Source organism: Limulus polyphemus, unplaced genomic scaffold (genome assembly GCF_000517525.1).
Source record: "Limulus polyphemus unplaced genomic scaffold, Limulus_polyphemus-2.1.2 Scaffold246, whole genome shotgun sequence".
In the NCBI taxonomy this organism is placed as follows: domain Eukaryota; kingdom Metazoa; phylum Arthropoda; class Merostomata; order Xiphosura; family Limulidae; genus Limulus; species Limulus polyphemus.
The window spans coordinates 165,765-172,217 of record NW_013665856.1 but is presented as its reverse complement, the minus strand read 5'-3'; the positions used below and the strand labels follow the sequence as shown (position 1 = coordinate 172,217).

The 6,453-nt window shown below is 34.7% G+C and overlaps 1 protein-coding gene across 2 annotated transcripts in view; it reads left to right on the top strand.

The window, feature by feature from the left end:
* The first annotated feature begins 2,219 nt into the window (after positions 1 to 2,219).
* The window catches only part of LOC106478746, a 47,796-nt gene continuing 43,562 nt past the window's right edge, over positions 2,220 to 6,453 (top strand). Inside the window, exon 1 of one of the 2 annotated variants that reach the window (XM_022382391.1) lies at positions 2,220 to 2,258. The gene's annotated coding sequence lies outside the window, so the exon portion shown is untranslated. Of the gene's footprint in view, positions 2,348 to 6,453 lie in introns of both variants that reach the window. The other variant, XM_022382390.1, reaches the window with a different exon arrangement.

Below are 6,453 nucleotides of genomic sequence, written 5' to 3'. Positions count from 1 at the left end.
GGTCAGTTTCGTATTCACTGTTCTTTTGGATACCCTGGAATGTATGTGTTCATGCCATTCCTGTCGTAAGGTGTTGCAAGACTTCTTTCGGCCTTGATGTGTTAACTTGATCAAAACATGGTTATCTGGGGTAGTAGTTTTTCGGTGTCTACCAGTAGATTTTCCTGGAACAACGTTTCCTGTATTCCGATGACGTTTCAGGGTTCTGGATACAGTACACTGGGACACTCTACTGTTCTGACAATGTCCGTTTGCTTCATACCATTTCTGGACAGTCGAACAATTTGACCACCTATAACTTCTGGTACTTGACGAAATATGACTCTACACCAAGTACAGAGAAACTGTCTGAACAAAGCGTTGATCTGTTTCGAAAAATATTATACTTTTTTATACAAAATAATGGTGTATATATGTTTTGACGAACAAATGCTCAAAACAATCTCTACAAACCAGAATAACAACTCGTACATGTTTGTCAGATCATACGCCACCTTCTCTGTTACTACTCGGGCATACACTCAATAACTACTCCATTCATGTCTACAATAACATCAATATAGAACAGTATACAAACATTCTGGACCAGACTGTAGTTAGTTAATTTGCCACCAAAATCTATCCATTCTTGTAAACCTTCGTTATGCTTTGAGATATTAAACATGTTTATTATTGTAAATAACCTCCAATCATTAAATTACTACTCAACCCACATATCTTTACCACATTCTCCGTACTCATATTAAATAGTGAGCATACATACTCAATATGTGAATCCAAAAATATTTTACAAAATAAGCTTTCTGGTTCTTCTTATTAAGTACTGCAAATCTGATTTTAATAAAATTAACAATATTAATTAAACAATGTAAAAATAACTTTAGATTCAATAAGTGTACTTTTTACAAAAATATTTCATCAATGAATGTATATATCGCGTTACATCAGAGCAAAATATATCATAAAATAAAAGGTAAAAAGATACGTTTAAAATGCGCAATAAAGCTGTATTTCGCCGATAGCCAACATTAAAAATGATTTTACTTTTTACTTTCGCTAACATCCTCAGGACAGAAGCTACCGAAACACGTAGAGTCATTCTTAATGTTGGCCTTGGTCAAATAGAGCTTCATTGTGCATTTCTAAATGTTTCTTTTTATACTTTTTATTTTATTCTTATGCACAAGTTGTCCTGATTAAATTTTCAATTTTTTCAAAATAAATTAGTTTGTAATGTACATACGAAGGTGGAAAGAAATGATAAGTAAAGAGACGTTCATGGCACTGCTGTAGTCTAGTTCGTACTCTGGTTTAATTAGCAGATGACTGGCGTTTAGTCAGCAATGCTCTAAGTACGTTTTAAATTTCGATACTTATGTACAGAAAACGATCAAGAATAGTTAGGAAATATATTGTTACTTTTCTTTCATTGCATTGGCACTAACAAACATATTAAATGTATATATACTGACGTGAGATGGCGCCACTTGAGTATTTCAAGCTAACAACACGAGAGTACCTTTTTAAGGTGACTAATTTGATATCTGCTGTCGCAGTTGAAAAGGAATAAACTGACAGAATAGTGGCCTTTTTCACGAAAGTTAACGTGGATTATAAGCAAAAAACTATAACTAATGTCTTTACTTTATTGGATATTGTAATAAAATATATAACCATATGCACATTTTACAGATTTATTTCAGGGATGCTTTGTTTAAGCAGTTCAATCTAAGTTTTATTTTAATGTGAACTACTTAAGAGTTAATGCTAAGATTTGATATATTTCATTTTATCACTTTGCTAAAACAAGCATCCAAATTAGTATATCACAATAACTAGTTCTAAAACTAAGTTTCATGATATTTCAGTGATTTGTTATCGTAAAATCGAACAAATTGCGCGATGCACATAATAAAACACGGGAAACTGTAATAGACAACTACATATCTTCATAACTTTAGAAACCGTACGCATATTTTAGTTGGTAGGAACAAGTTATTATTAATCATTACTACACCACTCACAGGCAAAACTAACAGAATATTAAAAAGAGTGCGATATTCGTTTAAGTGATCTTTGTTCCCGCATCACGAAATGTACATGTGTCCATGGTTGTCATGGTAACATGCCCTAGGTCAGTCTCTCCGATCAATGCTAGCACTGCAGCAGATCCGCCATTATATTTCAGTCAGTGTGGTGAGTTGCTTGAGTGAGTGAATGGAGCCTCTGATAAGCAGTTGACTATGGACGTTACTTAGGTAGGGTCGAAGTTTTCGTAGGTGTGTATTCATTGTGTTGAAGTACAGGCTTGCTTGGGTAGACTCGTAACGTATACCTAGTAAAGCAAGTGAGTATTATGTCAGCCTGTTAGTAGCAAACAACCGGACATATATCCATTTATACCGGTTATGAGTTGGTGTTTTTGGTTATTGGTTATTGATTTAGTGTAATCTTGATTTATAGAGGTTATCACCTTTAATCATTCAATCGCTTTTGACTTGTTTTTATTCAGAATCGTAGTCTTGTTTGTGTAATAGAACTTGCTATTGAAATATCTACCATAGTTTATTTAAGCATTACACCATTGTACGTTTTTTGCTACTATGTTATTCTTATTTTCCTCCTTATACTAACTTTGAAATTCTTAATTCATTTTGATATTTTGCTCCTTTATTATTGGCTATTTGTGGAAAGATCGGACTGCCTACATTAGTTAAATGTGTATAGAATTATCTTTATATATCTGTACAAGTTTTGTGACTTTTTAAAATATTTTATTATACCGGTTGTTCATGATGCACGTATCTTTTAAATGAGGTATCTTTCTGTAATGCTCTTGATAGTTCAATAACTTATTTTCTGTTTTCAGAATACATAGAGTAAGGTGGTGTATTTCAGAAAATTTCCAAATAAACATTTTTTTCGCCTATTGCTTGACGTTTCAGCTGTATATTTTCACGAGAGTTACTGCTGCTTGCAAAGTCCAGCAAAACCAGGCATTGCTAATATTTATGTAACTTTTAATCTAAGTATAAAACCAAAACGTCATATTGAAATGATAATGAAAAGATAGCTCATCTGGAGAAAAAGATCGTTTATCTATATTATACCAAGACAAACAAAAGTATGCTTTTAAGCGTAACATGAGTTTTTTCTTTAATAATTACCTCCACTACAAAAGGTGATGGAGGTTATGTTTTCACTCCTGTGTGTGTGTGTGTGTTTGTCAGTAACATTTCTCGAAAACAGCTGAATTGAATTTGGACGAAAGAGGGTCAATGTAAAAAAAAAGTCACGAAAATTCAAAAAATCCTTGTCTGTTAACATGGGACCGAATTTTCACACCAGTTTTGCTCTATAACTCAGTCAAAAATTATCGGATTTTGATGAAAATTGATGGACATATGTAGAATATTATTCCTCATTGTTCTGCCAAAAATGGTCAGTGTCCGTTGATAACGACGGACATTCGGATACATTTTCGTACTTTTTTTGAGAGCCGAATATGCTCAACGCTACGTGGCAGAGGTATTTGCTCCACTGAGTGCCCTTTATATATATTTCGCTGATTTAATCTGTCACTTTTTGTTGAATCGCTCTAACTACCTTAAGTAAAGTTATCCTTAACTGAAACTTGATCCTCATTTAAACTCATTTATCAACTTATACATCTACAGGTGTGAAAGCTTTCCGTTAAAGCTTTATTGTCCTAGCCTATGGGAACTGGTGGGAATTATAACTGTCAAAAACTGCATGATCCTGTGGACACGAGTCTCGGTACAGAAAATGTTACAGAACCACTCGGCTTTCTTTTGATGTAGATCCACTCACCAACAAAACATAATTCTTATATTTAAAAAAGTAACAATACGCAACCTGATATTTTTCAGTTAGAGGTTAGTATGTGAAAATCTGTTAACCACATGGGTAGGAGCTATTCGCAGGTTGGTGTTCTCACTAATCATCTAGGTTTTGATACTGCTTATTTAGATCTTTCGATTCATAACTCATTATCATAGGAGTAATAGTGGTAATCAAGCGACCTATATACAAAAGAGTATACCGAGCGTACGATGTACATCCCCTTACTTTATCGTAATTTTATCTCTCATATAGAGTCTATCTTATAATCAGAGATGTAGTGCTGCCAGAATTAGGTTTTGAATATGAGTTATTTAATGTGATGGTGACGTCTGACGTGTGAGAGAAATTTTAGCAGGCCCCAGCACTAAGAAATATAGCATTATACCACTGGTTAATAATATCTTAACTAGGCTTTTATACATGATATAAATCTCACGCGCAAATGGACGCTGTATATGCACGTGGTTTCAGCTTTTATGTATAACAACGAAGACACTTGCAAATCGACGGTTTATTTGTACATTATATCGACTATTATGACCCTTAACAAATGTAATAACGAAAACCCTAGGCAATCTGTTAACTATGATAAAAAGGTTTTTGAAAAATCACAATTGTTTTAAATTGTACGTGAAATATTATAATTACTAGGCAATAACTGGTCAGGAAATTATAAGAGTGCTTTAATTTTTATTGTTTTTGTATCTGAGCTGCTTAAGTTTACTTATTATCTTATAAACTCGAAAGTGAAAAGTTTACATAATTTCAGGTAATAAGATCATGGTAAGTTTACATACTTCCGATGCTAAAATCTGATGTTCGATTTCCCCTAATGGACAGAGTGTAGATAGTCCGTTGTGTAGTTTTGTGCTAAAAACAAAACAAAAACAGCAACAATGTTAGATTAACGGAGGATTTCAATGTCAAATAATATACTTTTTGTTTTTAACGCAGTTCGGACATTAACAAGGAAAGTAGCCAGTCAAAAGAGGTTTTATACAAGAAGCAAGTATGAATGGTCTGTGTTTAAGACACCAGTTTTTGTTATTTCAAGGCAAAAGAGCATTTCAGACTTTCGAGTTTTCCAGCTAAAGCTGGTCAGAAAATTTTATTTTTTATTTAATTGACTTCTTTAACCGCGAACTTTAATTATAATAGCAAGTCTTCTTCTTCTTGTCGTATTCACTTATCACTATATGTTTTACATCCAGTGATGTGAACATTTGCTTGCATGTTAAATGGCTACAGCAAGGTCTTTTGCTGTGCATGGGATCTGAAGTTGTGGGCAGACTAGTATATGTTCTGCTTCTCATCGTAGTCACAGGCGGCGGATCTACTGAAGTACACCCATTTCATCACGTTGGCCCTAGTCCTGCCGACCTGAGAAAATGGCGATTGAGGGCTTTCCAGGTGCTCCAGCCCTTTCCCGCTTTTCTGGGGAGATGCTCAGTTGGCATGATGCCCATGCTTGCGTGTGGAAGCTCTTGGAGACGGAGTGTTCATAGTTCTTCTTCACGCGTTGAACCACAGAAACTATTCCGTGATAGCAGGTGCTTGTTTACTTCCACGTGGCCTTGTAGAGGGAGTCTACTGTCTTGTGTCTCATGAGTTTGCTCTGCTCTCTTGGCAACTGCTCTCCTCCAGCTCGTACAGTCTGTTTGTATTGGTTAATTAGGTAGCCTATGATGATTCGGCAACTGCAGTTGAGCGTGGAGTCGAGATTTTTGGCGTGAGTTAGCGTACAGCAAGTCAAAGTGGTTGAGTCCAGTTGAAGCAATATAGATAAAGGAGGTGAAGAAGGATAGGGCCACGAAGAAAAAAACAATGAAAAACGTTTACTACGTAAACTAAATGAGCTTCGTTTGTTTTATAATTTTGAACATATACAAGGGCTATCCTAGCATAGTCGTTCCTATCTTTGAGCAGATAAACTAGCTGAGGGAAGACAGCTAGTCAGAAACGTATTCACCGCTAACTGATAAGCTACTTTTGTCTCACCGAATAGTGGGATGTGACCGTCATTCTTATAGTGCACCCATAATCCCAATATTCAAAAACTAGGCACGCTAACTATCAGATCGCATCTAGGTTAAATGGGCTTAAAATTTGATGTTGTTCTTTAAACCTTAACATGTCTTGATAATTTAACGACATAATATCGCAAACAATTATTATCTTATTTCTCTGTGCATTCCAAAGTGAATATGAGAATACGGATAAAGCTTACATGTAAAAATATTAGAATGAAAGAGGAAACGCTCCTTTTTAAATTTTTAGTAAAATTGAACATCCATATTTCCTTAGTTTTATGAGGTAGTCATGGAATTATATTTTGAATATACAACTTTGGCCCAAGCCTTACAGTAGCAGGATTACTTATTTGAAAAGTTTTTTTGGTGTACAAAACTTGAAGATAACTTTTATATGCGGAAACATCTGTTAGGAATTCATATTCAATCTACCCATCCTTCAGTAGGTCTGTGACATTTCCTGATTGACTAAAGGACTTACCAATCAGTGATTGCCTTACCGGCCTATGTTGTTCTGACTAATTTTATAAGCTGTACTATCTCCTATAGATAATTTTTC